The 14,632-nt window shown below is 43.7% G+C and overlaps 1 non-coding gene across 1 annotated transcript; it reads right to left on the reverse strand.

Annotated features, from left to right (window-relative positions):
* Positions 1 to 8,580: 8,580 nt before the first annotated feature.
* On the reverse strand, positions 8,581 to 8,652 carry trnag-ucc (transfer RNA glycine (anticodon UCC)). Its single transcript has one exon. It is a non-coding gene; the product is annotated as a tRNA-Gly (tRNA).
* Positions 8,653 to 14,632: the final 5,980 nt, after the last annotated feature.

Consider the following 14,632-nt stretch of genomic DNA (forward strand, 5'->3'; position numbering starts at 1 on the left):
TGAAATGAGCGACCCCTTATTTGTAAACAGTGACCCCTAGTTCCAGATTTTGCTTCAAGAGGAAACGTGCTCTCCACCTCTACCCTGACAAGACCCTCAGGATCTTAAAGGTTTGAATCTAGTTGCCTCTTACTCTCCTGAACTCCATGTGATACAAGCCTAACCTGTTCAACCTCACCTCATAAGACAACCGGCCCATCCCTGGTATTCGCCTCGTAAACTTTGCACTAAACAAGCGGATGCTGCTAATGTCATTGGTGGGGAAATTGGACAGGATGAAAATAGATGAAGTGGAAGGTATCACAAGGCTGGCACCGCTCACAGTAGAAATGTCACTCGACCCGCATCGGATACACCTTGTATTACTGAGGGAATGAAGGGTGGAAATAGCGGAGACTGGAGCCACAATCTTTCAATCCTCCTTGGATACGGGAGTGAAGCCAAACAACTGCAGATTGTTCATGTTACATCCGTGTTTAAAATGGAGAGGGATAAACCCAGTAACTACAGAGCAGTTAGTCTCATGCTGGTGGTGGGGAAACGTTTAAAGACAATAATCCAGAACAAAATTCATTGTCACTCGGTAGAACATGAGTTGATAAATGATAACCAGCACAGATTGGTTAACAGAAAATCAGCACTGAAATACTTAGTAAAGCTCATTGATGACTTGTCAGATAACATTGGGGAGTGAGGATGATGATGTGTGTCTGGACTTCCAAAGTGATTGGACCAAGTCCCACATAATGAACTTGGTAAAATTCCAGCAGCTGGGATTAAAAGGGGCAGCGACAGCATGGATACAAAATTGGATAAGGGACAAAAAGGGTAAAGTAGTGGCGAGCTCTGAAGAAGAGTCATTTGGACTCAAACGTTAACTCTGTTTCTCTCTACACAGATGCTGCCAGGGCTGCTGAGTTTTTACAGCATTTTCTGTTTCATTGTAAATTTTAATAACTTCCAGCCTATATTCAAGTTTGCTGATGACACTAGCTTAGGTGACATGGTTAGTAGTGTATGTGAGAGCAGCAAGTTTCAAAGGGTCATTAACAGATTCAGTGAGAGAATAAAACGGCCGGTGGTGGTCAACACTGGGAAGAGTGAGGTCATCCATCTTGAACTAAAGAAAGATCCGAGAATTTCCTAAACAGTCAGAAACTTGGGACTATGCCGGAGGAGCCGAGAGTGAGAGCTGAGTGAGACCGGAGGGTGGAGAACGAACAGCGGCAGATCTGCCCGAGAGCAGCCGCGAGGGAGAGAGAAGGAGAGAAGAGTGCGACTGGCGGGGGATAAAGAGCTGAGAGGAAGGGGCTGGAGCAAACCGGCCATGTTCAAAATATTCAATGCTTGATATCACAGGAAAGGAGGTAACTGGTTAGTTTGTGCCGATTTCTCTGTTTTTCTCTTTCTAAATTAGGACATTGATTGAAACGAGGCGATGAGAACTAGAAAAAAAAATCAATCAGGGTAAGTATAACAGTAAGTGCCAGTGTGATAACTGGAGTCAATGGGAATCATGGGGAAAACTCTCTGCTGCTTGGAGTCATACCTACCACAGAGGAAGATGTTTGTGGTTACTGGAGGTCAATCACCTCAGCTCCAGGACATCATTGCAGGAGTTCCTCAGGGTAGTGTCCTCGGCCCAACAATCTTCAGCTGCTCCATCAATGACCATCCTTCCAAAATAAGGTCATAAACCTGATGATTGCACAAGGTTCAACATCATTCACGACTCCTTGGAGACTGAAGCAGTTCATGGCCAAATTCAGCAAGACCTGGACAATAGTCAAGCTGAGCAGAGAAGTGGAAGAAACATTCATGCCACACAGGTGCCAGGCAATATATAATATATTAATTCTATATTAATTATATATATATCTATCTATATATATATATGGAAATGAATGTACTATCGCCAAGTTTGCGGATGACTCAAAACGAGGTGGGAAGGCAAATGGTGAGGGTAATTCAAAGAGTCTAAGAAGGGATATAGACAGGGAAATCTTGTTGGATTCTTGTTTAAGAGCTCCTTCAGAATGTAAGAAGCACGGATGATTAAGGGGAGCCAGTTGTATTCCAAAAGACATTCTATAAGGTGCCACATAAAATGTCACTTCACAAGATAAGAGTATATGTTGTTAGGGTTCATATATTAGCATGGATTGAGAACATGACAGGAAACAGAAAGTCAGGATAAATAGGTCATTTTGAGGTTGGCAAACTATAACTAGTGGACAGATGCAGAGTTCAGTGTTGGGCCTCTACTATTTACGATCGATGTTAATGTTTTGGATGATGATACCCACTGTATTGTAGCAAAATTTGTTGACGATGCAAAGATAGGAATCAAAGCAAGTTGTAAGGTGGATACAGAGAGTCTGCATAGATATGTAAATGTTCAGGTGAATGGGGATAAAATGGTAGATGTAGTACAATGTAGTAAAATGTCAGGTTGCCCACTTCTGCAAGAAGCATAGGAGAGAGGAATATTACTTAGATGGAGAGAGACTGCAGAATCCTGTGGTACAGAGGGATCCTTGTACAAGAATTACAAAAAATGTTTAGATGACATTGCAGAATGCTTCAGTACAGATGGATATGGGTGCCGCTGTATAAGAATCATTGAAAAAAAGTTAGCATGCAGGTGCATCAAATACTTAGGAGGGCACGCAGAATGTTGGTCTTAATTGCAAGGGGACTGGAATAGAAAAGCGGAGAAGCCTTGCTGCAACTGTACAGGGCATTGGCGAGACCACACCTAGAATAATGGGTGCGGATTTGATCTGATTACTGAAGGATGGACATAACTTGCATTGAAGACAGTTCCCGAGAAAGGTGACTGGGATATTCCCACGACTGAGGGGGTTTTCTAGCGAGCAAGGGTTGATCAGGTTGGATCAAGACTCACTGGAATTTAGAATGACTTAACAATATGATAGTGAATGAGCATGTGGCAATGAGTGACCGCAATATGTTAGAGACAGACATTCAGTTCGAGCAGAAAGGTCACATACATGCTGGTTATCATCTCAAGTAAGGCCAATAAGGACGGAATGTTAAACTGAGCACGTTAAATTCCCATCAGCTATTAACAGGTAAAACAAGACAGGAAACTATCAGAGGCACTCAAACAATAATAATTTAATGTAATCTGTACCTAATGCAAATCCGAAGGAATGAAACTTTTATGATAATTATGGTTACTTATTTTTACGGTGAATATTATTAATAATGGGGACGGAATTCCATAAATTAAACCAGTGATTAAGAAGGAATGACAATTTCTGTCCAGGTAATGATGAACTGTGTATTTGGTGTGATGCTGTCTCCGCTATGCTGATAGTTTTGTCCTTCTCGGTGGCTCATGTCACAGGGAGGACGCTGCTGTTCAAATAAAGATGGCGAATTACTACAGGGTGTCCTATAGATCGGAAAACCTGCGGCTAAGTTCCCCTCCGAGTCACTCATCATCCTGACTTGTAAATATATCGCCGTTCCTTCAATGTCGCTGGGTCAAAATCCTGGAACTTCCTTCCTAACAGCACTGTGGGTGTACCTACACCACACGGAACGCAGCAGTTCAAGAAATCAGCCCACCACCACCTTCTCAAGGGCAACTCGGGATGGGCAAAAAATTCCGGCTCAGTCAGCGAAACCGACATCCCGTGAATTAACTTTAAAAATTATTATCTTCACGACATTGTTTCCATCCAAGAGGATGTTTTTTCTATTCAGATAATCATACAGTGAGAGTGAAGAGGAGGTGACCACTCAGGACATTGCGCCTGTGCCTGTTCTTTGGGAGGAATGTGCTGAGGGAAAGGGGAAAGCATTGGCTGGGATGTGTTTGCAGCATTTACAGTTTGTATCCATCTGTGAATAAACATCATATCAGAGATTTGTTGAAGATTGAATTTTTGCACTGAAGCAAGAAACTGATGCAAATAGCAGACACGATTGTGGGCAACAGAAAATACTGCCTTTTGGCATTAATGAGAATGTAAATAGCAGAGGTTGGTCTCGATCCATCGACCTCTGGGTTATGGGCCCAGCACGCTTCCGCTGCGCCACTCTACTACTGGGCTTTTAATGCCTACTGTTCTGTTAAGGTGTTAAAGTGCTTCCCATGTTTAGAATATATTTCCTGCTGTGGAATTGTGCTCTCTGGTGTTGAGAAATGTTCTTTGTTGTTTTGTCAAATGCTTCCCTGCAGTACAAACGTGTTCCCGGTTGTACAAATATGATGGCCGAGCAAGCGAATCTCATATCCATTGAATTTTTAAAAAAGTTCCGCTCTGTTGCACTTCTCAGCTCTGGCCAGTAGATGTCAGCACACTCAGAGAGCGACAGAACAGACAAGAAGCGTTCACATTTTATTGGACGGCGAAGGGAGGTTTTTGGAATTACTAACGGTGGAGATGACATTTCATGATATTTTGTTATACCAAGCAGAAGTTATAATGTTGTGCTGAAACCGTCAGACCGTTGTTTTGTATTTGAGAGTGAGATACATTCTTCACTGCCCTTTTCTGGCCCATTTTGTGAACGTGGGATTCAATATCTATGTCACTCACTGGTACTGTGTGAAACTGAAAGACATTCTGAAGCTGTCAGTCTTGGTTACTGTATGTGAGTGTGGAGACATTGTCAGTGGAACTGCCAATGTGTTTGCATTTATTCTGACAGTCACTCTCTTGGACAGTATATTTGTGTTATATTCCATTCCTATCTGTATCAGTATTTTCTGAGACTGAGAGGTGGGTTACATTGTGAAACTGTCAGTGGAACTGTATGTGTGGAAGGATTTTGCTCTATCAGTCAGCTTCTGGTGCTGAAAGTGAGTGTTGGAGTCATTCTGTGTCTCTCATTCTCTGGGACAATATACCTGTGTCATATTCAGACCGCATATTGCATTTTCTGGTATTGTGTGAGTGTCTGGACACTTTTTGAGCCTGCCAGTAGAACTGCAGGTGTGCAAGTGTTTTGTTCTCAGTCACTTTCTGGTAATGCAAATGAGTTTGGGACTCATTCTGAATCTCTTACTTGTGTGTGTGTGTGTGTGTGTGTGTTTAACTCTATCAGTCAGTACTTGTGTGTGTGAACATGGAAATCATTCTGAATCTGAAGTCTTTGGTGCCCTTTTTTTATTCATTCGTGGGATGTTGCCTTCGCTGGCTAGGCCAGCAGTTATTGTCCATTCTTAATTGCCCTTGAGAAGGTGGTGGTGAGATACCTTCTTGAACGCCTGCAGTGCATGTGGTGCAGGCACATTCTCAGTACTATTCGGAAGGGTAGTTCCAGGATTTTGACCCAGTGACAGTGAAGGAACAGCGATATATTTCCAAGTCAGGATTTTGAGTGTAGTATCCACTCTGTATCCGTTACATACATGTCAGACTCTCATAACGTGTGTGAGCGTAGGATTCAATACAGATCTGTCAACGGCACTCTGTATCTGTGATATTGTAAAGTAAGTGTGGGAATCATACGTTTATTTCATCACTTGGTTGTGTTTGTGAGCATGAGATTCGTTTTGTATCTGTCAGTGGGATTAATTTTACGTCTGTCAAACTTTGGTATTATAAAAAATTGTGAGATTCAATTGGTGTTTTTCAATCATCGGTATTGTATGTGAAAGTGGAGTTTATTGTGTGTGTATTAGTGTGTGGTCTTCTATTTGTATCCGTCAGCATCTGTTACTCGATGTGATGCTTGGACTCTTTCTAAATCTCTCAGTGGTACAATTGGTGTGTTATATTTCTTTAGTATCACTCAGATTCAGCTATTGTGAGTGAGTGCAGTGAACAGCCTGTATCTTTCAGCATCTGGCACTGAAAATGTGCCTGAGAATTATTCTCCGCCTTTGTGTGAGTGCGGGATTCATTATATAACTTTCAATCTCTGGGACTAATTATACGTTTTGATTAATTCCACATACATTTCCAGCAGAACAACAGGCCACTGATATGGTAGGTTTAAAGCAAACAACGTGTGTCAGCTTTGGCTGGGTATTAAATCTCTGTCACTGTGAACACAATTGTGAAAGATAATGTATCCTTCAATCTGATCCTGGATTGGTCCGCAAGTGTAACTCCAGCTTGTACGAAACGATTTGATATGTGGCATTCAGTCTGATTCTGAGTCAGAATTTCCACACAAATGCGAAATGGAGCTCAGTCCTGAATTGGTAAAGTATCTTTATTTTGACACTGTGTGAGGATTGAGATTTAGCAAGGAGTTGATAGCTCAATCCATACTCATCAAATTAACATTGTATCTCAGTTTCGTAATCAGGGTGAGTTTTAACTAGAATCTGAGTTTGTATCTCAGGTTATACTCGCTTTCAGAATATCTCAAACTGGTAATGTAATTGAGATTTGGATTTGCATCTAATGTATGTGTCAGGAAACAATGTGGGAATAATACTGCAATTTATAAACTAATGATGTGTGCAAATATTGGACTGCTGCATAATATGAATCTCAGTGTACATTATCAAGGTTAAGACTGTAAACTTGAAACTGGAAACATGCGTCAGTTTTATTTGACATTTAGTTTGTAACTGAGGCTGTAATATTGTGGGATTGACCTGCTAAAAATTGGATCGTGGGTGAGAATTTGGACTACCCGTCTGTGGTGCTGAGTCGAGGTGACATTGGAACAACGTCTATCTCTCCTGTCCTGTTTGATTGATGGATGGAAAGTGTGACTCTGGAACTATTTCTGCTGTCTGAGACTGTGAAATTCATGACCTGTCTGTGTCTCTGCGCTCTGACAGTGATAATGTACGGACTGTGTGGGAGGACCTGGCGGGAATCTTCATTCTAGCTTGGCTGGAGGAAACACCATATTTATTCTGGTTCCTTCAATTATTTGCCTGTTGGAAAAAAGTATATTTTAGGACTCAGGTATAGGTGGGGTGGAAGATACAGATTCCATCAGTTTAACCTCTATAAATAATCATTGTGAATGTTTTGAGAAACTTTCGTCAGGCTCTAGCTCTGATTCTCAATCTAAATCTTCAACCAATCGGAGAGCCAGGTAGCAGGAATTGGAAGTGCCGATTGGCTTATATTTTCAAACTCGAAAAGCCCGCCAATAGAGGGAAAAAAAGATAAGAGCCGAACGGCTTAATTTCCAGGCAATTTTATTTTCACACTTTAGGAGCTGTAATATTGCATTTTGCGTCACAGAATCCAGGCGCTATTTTAGGAACAGATTAAATTTGTCAATCTCTTACCTGTAACCGGCGGTAGCAAAGCAGCGATTTAAAACGGAGCCAATCTCAGCTCACTGGAAACGCAATAACATAGGTTACCAACCGACTCCTTCACACAGGCTTCATCGGGACAGAGAGAAACGGCTGATTTCTGATCCTGTGCCCTGAAAGCGGCCGGCAATGTTACAATCGGAAGAGCGGAGCGCTCCGGCAGCCACACGCTCAGCATAGCTGCTCTTTCTCAGGGGCCTGTGAACACGGCCCGCGGGGAGCTGCAGTCCAGCCCGGGAGGAGCGAGACTTGGCTTTGGCTTTGTCCTGGGCTCTACCGCCGGTCTTTCTACAATCTTACACACACTTACACCACGAATGAAGAATTCCTCCCGCACTCACCCTTCCCCTATCTTCTGAATGGTCAAGGTGTTCGGAATGTCATTGGGTGGCTTTTGTAACCAATCAGAGAGCAGCTTATTTCACCAACTTTCAAAGGTCAATGAGAAAATGGGCCGGAGATTGACTGAGCCAAACTGGCAGAGCTGAAACAGGTTTTCAAATTGAACATTAGCGCCAATGTATTTGTGAGAATGGCTGAAAAAAAGAGACATGTCAAAGCTTTTCCTTCTGCAGTCAACAGGCCACTCCCAAGAAAACCAATATAAGGGGAAGATAACAATTTATACTGATAGAGAATATACTGCAGGGTGGAAAGTGACTGTCTTAGGCCCGTTCATGAGCTTGTGTGATACACAGCGCGAAATGATCTGATCAGGGTAGCCATTACCCTGCAGGATGCCTTTGATGAGCCCGATTTCAGCATCAAGCTTGCACGGTGAGCAAATGGCTCGGGTCCTACTTACAAGGTTGCCGATGAGACCAATCTTACACAGCGTGGAACTGTAAGAATCCCAACGCGTATATTGACCAGTGAAGGTCGGTTTGCGGTAAACCTGCTAGAGAATCCTCTGGAAGATTTCTCAACTAGTGTGTCAAGGGAGGGGAGATATTTTGACTGCTCCATTTCATAGGTGAATTTGAGCGCAGGATGGAGCCCATAAAGACATGTAAGGAAATTGTTACATGCAGCTGCGGATTTAAATATAACAAACGTATCATCCACATATCGGAAATATGCGAGAGGGAGGGGGTGAGGCGTCTTTCCATCCAAGGCCCGAGTTTTACGATCGAAAAACGTGAGTGATGAAAACGTTAGATCTATTTTATTTCGTTAGACCTTTATTTTCTTGTTGGAAATCTTGCCACACTTTCTGTTGTTCTTTGTCTCATTTTGGAAACCACAGAGATTAACTCCGCGGTCCCGGAATTGTGGTCTGACGACGGGTAAGGCTGAAAATAAATCACTACTGCGATGGCCGGGAATCGAACCCGGGTCAACTGCTTGGAAGGCAGCTATGCTCACCACTATACCACCATCGCACACTTCTTCAAATTACAGTCAGCATTTATAGTACCGCGAAATACACTATATCTTTGGCATCTTGTGTTTGATTAATAAACTGTTTAGAATAATTCTCACCATGTTTATGTTGTTTCACACACATTTAAAATGTCCCCAAAGAAGTTACCTCTTTGCACGTCTCACGTGCAGCCAGCAGAGGGCACCAGTCCACAATAAATTCTCTCCGGCTGTTTCTGTGGACACATCGAGACAGGAAAAGGTCTGTTGCTGCCCGGGGAACGGGCCGTGAAACAGACAAAGATAGTGACCAACTACAACGGCTCCATGTAGATATCCACAAAGTTCCGAACAATAAATAAATGCAACTTATCCTGGGAGGGATGATGAAGTTGACTCACTTTCTGATACTGCGTGTGAGTGTGGGATGCTCATGTTGAGTGTGGAACTCAGTCTGGATGTGTCAGTTTCTGGTGTTGAATGGGAATGTGGGAGTCACTCTCAATATCTGGGACTCTTTGCAACATATTCTGCATCTGTTAGTCTTTGGTGCTGAATGTGAGAATGGGTTTAATTCTGTCACTGTCAGGCTGTGGGAATCTGTGTGAGTGTTAGATACATTGTGTAACTCTGAGTCCCTGATTTTGCCCACAACGTTGTCCATCCCTAATTTCCCTTGTTAATAGAGCATTTAAAATGGGCTGTGGCTCTGGGGTCTGGAGTCAAATGTCGGCCAGACCAGGTAAAGGACATTAATGATGGGTCGATTTTGACGACAATCGACAATGGTTTTGTTAAAAGAAAAATACTGCGGATGCTGGAAATCCGAAATAAAAACAGAAAATGCTGGAAAAACTCAGCAGGTCTGTCAGCATCTGTGGAGAGAGAAACAGAGTTAATGTTTCGAGTCTGTATGACCCTCCTTCAGAGATAAAGAGGGGTACAAATGTGATGACATTGATACTGTTTAAGGGGTGGAGCAGGTGAAGCTGGATAGAAGGTCAGCGATTGATGGCGGCTAAGGAGAAATTGACAAAAATGTCCTGGACAAAAAGGCAAAGGGAGCGTTAATGGTGGTGGTAAGGGCTAAAGGAGGTGCTGATAGTGGCGTAAAGCTAAGAAAGCAGAATGTGTTAATAGCAGAACAAGGGTAAGCACTCTGTGAAAGAACAACATGGAACAAGTAACAGATGGCCCTTTTGGGGAAGGGGGCAGTGGTTGGGGAAAAAGGATGGATAAAGGGGTAAAAACAGAATAAAACAAAGAATAAAAATGAGGATAAGTGGATAAAAAATAATTTTAAATAAAATGGGGATTGAAAGAGGGGTGAATATAGAGGAGAGAGTTCCTGGCCTGAAGTTGTCGAACTCAATGTTAAGTCCGGAAGGCTGTTAGGTGCCTAATCGGAAGATGAGGTGCTGTTCCTCCAGTTTGCGTTGGGCTTCACTGGAACGTTGCAGGTCAAGGATGGATATGTGGGCATGAGAGCAGGATGGTGTGTTCGAATGGCAGGCGACAGGAACATCTGGGTCATGCTTGCAGACAGTCCGAAGGTGTTTCACAAAACCGTCATCCAGTCTGCGTTTGGTCTCTCCAGTGTAGAGGAGACCGCATTGGGAGCAGCGAATGCAGTAGACCAAATTGAAGGAGGTGCAAGTGAAGCCCTGCAGCACCTGAAAGGAGTGTTTGGGCCCTTGGACGGTGAGGAGGGAGGAGGTAAAGGGGCAGGTGTTGCACCTTCTACAATTGCATGGGAAGGTGGCCATGGGAAGGGGATGAGTTGTTGGGAATGATGGAGCAGAAGACCAGGGTGTCCATGAGGGAACGGTCCCTACGGAATGCTGACGGGGGTGGGGGGGTGGTGAGGGGAAGATATGTTTGGTGGTGGCATCATGATGGAGTTGCTGGAAATGGTGGAGGATGATCTCTTGAATGCGGAGGCTGGTGGGGTGAGAAGTGCGGACAAGGAGGGTCCTATCATGGTTCTGGGGGGGAGGGGAAGGTGTGAGGTCAGAAGCGGGGGAGTTGGGTCAGACACGGTTGAGGGCCCTGTCAATCACAGTGGGTGGGAAAGCTCGGTTATGGAAGGAGGAAGACGTGTCAGAAGCGGCGTTTTAGAAGGTGGCATCATCTGAACAGATGCGATGGAGTTGAAGGAACTGAGAGAATGGGATGGTGTCCTTACAGGAAGCAGAGTGTGAGGAGCTGTAGTGGTCAGTGGGCTTGTAATGAATATTGGTGGACAGTCCATTACCAGGAATGGAGACAGAGAGGTCAAGGAAGGGAAGGGAAGTGTCAGTGATGGACCATGTGAAGGTGATAGTGAAGTGGAAATTGGAAGCAAGATTGATAAATTTTTCCAGGTTCAGATGAGGCCATGAAGCGGCACCGAAACAGTCATTGATGTGGTGAAAAGAAGAGTTGTGGGAGGGGGCCTGAGTAGCACTGGAACAAGGAATGTTCCACACAGCCCATAAAAAGACAGGCGAGGTAGAGGTCAGTACGCCAGACAACAGCAGCACTGCTCTTGTCGGCAGGTTTGATAACAAAGTCAGGGTTGGGCCTAAGAGAACGGAGTGCAGCAAGTTCAGAAAGTGACAGGTTAGAGTGGGTGAGAGGAACAGAGAAATTGAGACGGCCGATGTCACGCTGACAGTTCTCAATGAAAAGATCAAGGGCAGGTGAGAGGCCAGAGGGAGGGGCCCAGGTGGAGGGAGAATCCTGGAGGTGGGTGAAAGGATTTGGTGAACGGGGGGAGGACTCCTGCCCAAAGAAGTGAGCACAGAGATGAAGGCGGCGGAAGAAGAGTTCAGCATCGTGCCGAGCCCAACATTCATTGAGGTGAGAGCGTAAGGGTATGAAACTGAGTCCTTTGCTGAGTACAGAACATTCAGCATCAGAGAGGGGAAGGTCAGAGGGTACGGTGAATACACGGCAAGGGCTGGGATTAGAAGGCGGGACGGGGTCAGAGGGATGGAGGGTCCTGGATGGGCATTGGTATCAATAGGTTGTTGGAGCTGGCGTTCCTTAACACCTGAAAGGAAACGTTTCTTATTAAGGCGTCGGATGAGACGAAGAATAAAATGAAACCAGGGACAGGGACAGCTTTGAGATAGGATGAGTCGGTGCTGCTGGAGGGAGAGGTCGAGTGTGTTCATATGGCGGCACATGGCACTGGGTGTGGATCTCAGGATGCGGTAAGAACAGCAGCCCGAGGAATGTTTTAAGTCCTGAAGATACCTGTAATGCTGGGAGGATTCGAAACATGAGGGATGGAGCTTTAGTTGGAATCCATGTGGGGTAAGTCGGAGACGGAGACAGTTGCTGAGGAAGGAAACATGGCTGTGGAAGCGAGTTTTGGTAAACACCTTGTCAAACACCAGGAGGGATATGGAAAGCAATGAAGGTGAACAGGATGAAAGAGACAAATGGAAATCCTGTCGGACAGAAGAGTAGTCCTTCTTCAAGGTGGGCATTCCTGGAAGAGAAGTGGCAGTGAATTAAACACTAAGATAAAAGCAAAATACTGCTGATGCTGGAAATCTGACATAAAAACAGAAAATGCTGGAAAAACTCAGCAGGCCTGACAGCATCTGTGGAGAGAGAAACAGAGTTAACATTTCTAGTCTGTATGACCCTTCTTCAGAGTCTTATCGTCCATGACATCTTTGTCAATCTCTCGCTAGCCCCCAACTATCACTGACCTTCTTTCCAGCTTCACCTGCTCCGCCCCCTTAAACAGTATAAATTTCATCACATTTCTACCTCTCTTTAGCTCTGAAGAAGGGTCATACAGACTCAAAACGTTAACTCTGTTTCTTTCTCCACAGACAATGGTTTTGTGATCATCAACAGACTTTTGATTCCAAATTTCACCATTGCCATGGTGGGATTCGAAGCCAGGTCCTTCTGGAATACTAATCCAGTGACAATAACACTGTGGCACTACCTCCCCATCTAGCAGAGTGGCTCAGCGGAAGCGTGCTGGGCCCATAACCCAGAGCTCGATGGATTGAAACCATCTTCTGCTATATGCATTTTCATTAATGACTGTGGGATTCATTCTGTCTCTATCAGACTTTGATTCTGAACGTGTGCTCATGATTCTGCTGTGTCTGTAAGTCTGTGTTACTGTGTGAAAGTCTGATTCATTCTCTATTTCTACATCTCAGACTGTATGAAATTCATTCTGTATCTACTGATCAGTTATACTGTGTGAGATGTGGGATTCATTCTGCATTTGTCTGTCTCTGGTGCTGTCTGTGTATTAGGCAGTTTGTCCATGCCTGGTAACGTATAGGGTTTGTCCAGTAGTTCACCATGTCCAGTTTTGTGTGTGAATGTGGGGTTTATTTTATTGTTCTCAATCTTTGATGTTGCTTATGACTCTGGGATTAATTCTGGATCTGTGCTCAATAGTTATCTCAGGCATGGTGTTGTACATGATTCACATCTTAACCCCTGTCAGGAAGGAAACCTCTCATCCCAATCCTTACCCAATTTGGCTTATGTGTGATCTTAGAACCAATCACAATAATCAGGTTAACCCTGAACTGCAGTCTACAATGTGAAATAAATGGTTTTGCCGACCACTCTTGAGATACCTATTAAATACAGATATGGAAGTAAAGTACCCTCACATACAGCTCCCGAGTCACATAGATAGAGGACGAATCCCACTTTCACACACAGTTCCAGTAACCGAGTGATATACAATTAGTCCCACAGTAACTCTCTGCCCCAGGTGTAGACATATATTAAAATACATTATTCCAAATTCCCATTCAGTACCAGATGCTGACAAATACAGAATGAGCCCTGCACACACATACAGACACACACAAAGATAGTGCCTGATACAGGATGGGACACAAATTCACATGCAGTACCAGGGAATAACAGTTAAATATTAAATCCCGCCATCAATTCCAGTACCGGAAAATAATGCACACAAAATGAATGTTACTGACATTCATTAACAGAGATTGTAAGATACAGAATGAATCCCATAGTACTGTTCAGTTCCAGATAATGACAGATGCAGAATTAATTGCAACTACTCACACTGAAAAACACAATTAGTTCCACATTCACATGGAAGAGAAAACACTGGCAGATGTTGAATGAATCTCAAGCTGACAGTCAGTAACAGATGCTGATGGAAAAAAAAAATCACTCACTCTTATTCAGAGTGGGAGACTAAAAGATAAATAAAAGGATATTCACACTCAGATAGAGTACCAGAGGCTGACTTGCAGAACCCGAACCACTCATACATCATACCAAAGACTGAAATACACCAAATAAATCACTCACTAAGGGGCAATATCATCGCAAACAAAATAAGGTCAGAGGCCTAACCTTCTGCCTAACTAGATTTTCCTGCCTACACCCCATATCCATTGATTCACTGAATAACCTGTCTGCATCATCCTTAAATATATTCATGGATGAAGCATCCATATTTCACTAGGGCAGAGAAGTATTAATATTCACACGCTGAGAGTGCAGAATTTCTCCAAATTTCAGTCCAAAATGATCAACCCCTTATGCTGACATGGTGCCCACATGTTCTAGATTCAGGGGAATCGATAATGGAAAGTAGGGAAATGGTCGATGAATTAAACAGGTATTTTGCTTCGTTCTTCACTGTAGAGAACACAAGTAACATCCCAGAAATAGCTGTAAATCAGGAAATGGAAGGGAGGGAGGAACTTGGGGAAAATTCCAATCACCAGGGAAGTGATATTGAGCAAATAGTTGGGGCTGGGGGCTGACAAATCCCCAGGTCCGGATGTGCTTCACCCTAAGGTCTAGAAAGAAGTGGTTAGTGAGATTGTTGATGCACTGGTTTTAATTTCCCAAACTTCCTTAGATTCAGGGAAGGTTCCATTAGATTTGAAAATAGCAAACATAACACCTTCATTCAAAAAGGGAGGGAAACAGAAAGCTGAAAACTATAGGCCAGTTAGCCTAACATCTGTCACAGGGAACATTTTA

The sequence above is a fragment of the Cetorhinus maximus genome, chromosome 31, assembly GCF_964194155.1.
Source record: "Cetorhinus maximus chromosome 31, sCetMax3.hap1.1, whole genome shotgun sequence".
NCBI lineage: Eukaryota > Metazoa > Chordata > Chondrichthyes > Lamniformes > Cetorhinidae > Cetorhinus > Cetorhinus maximus.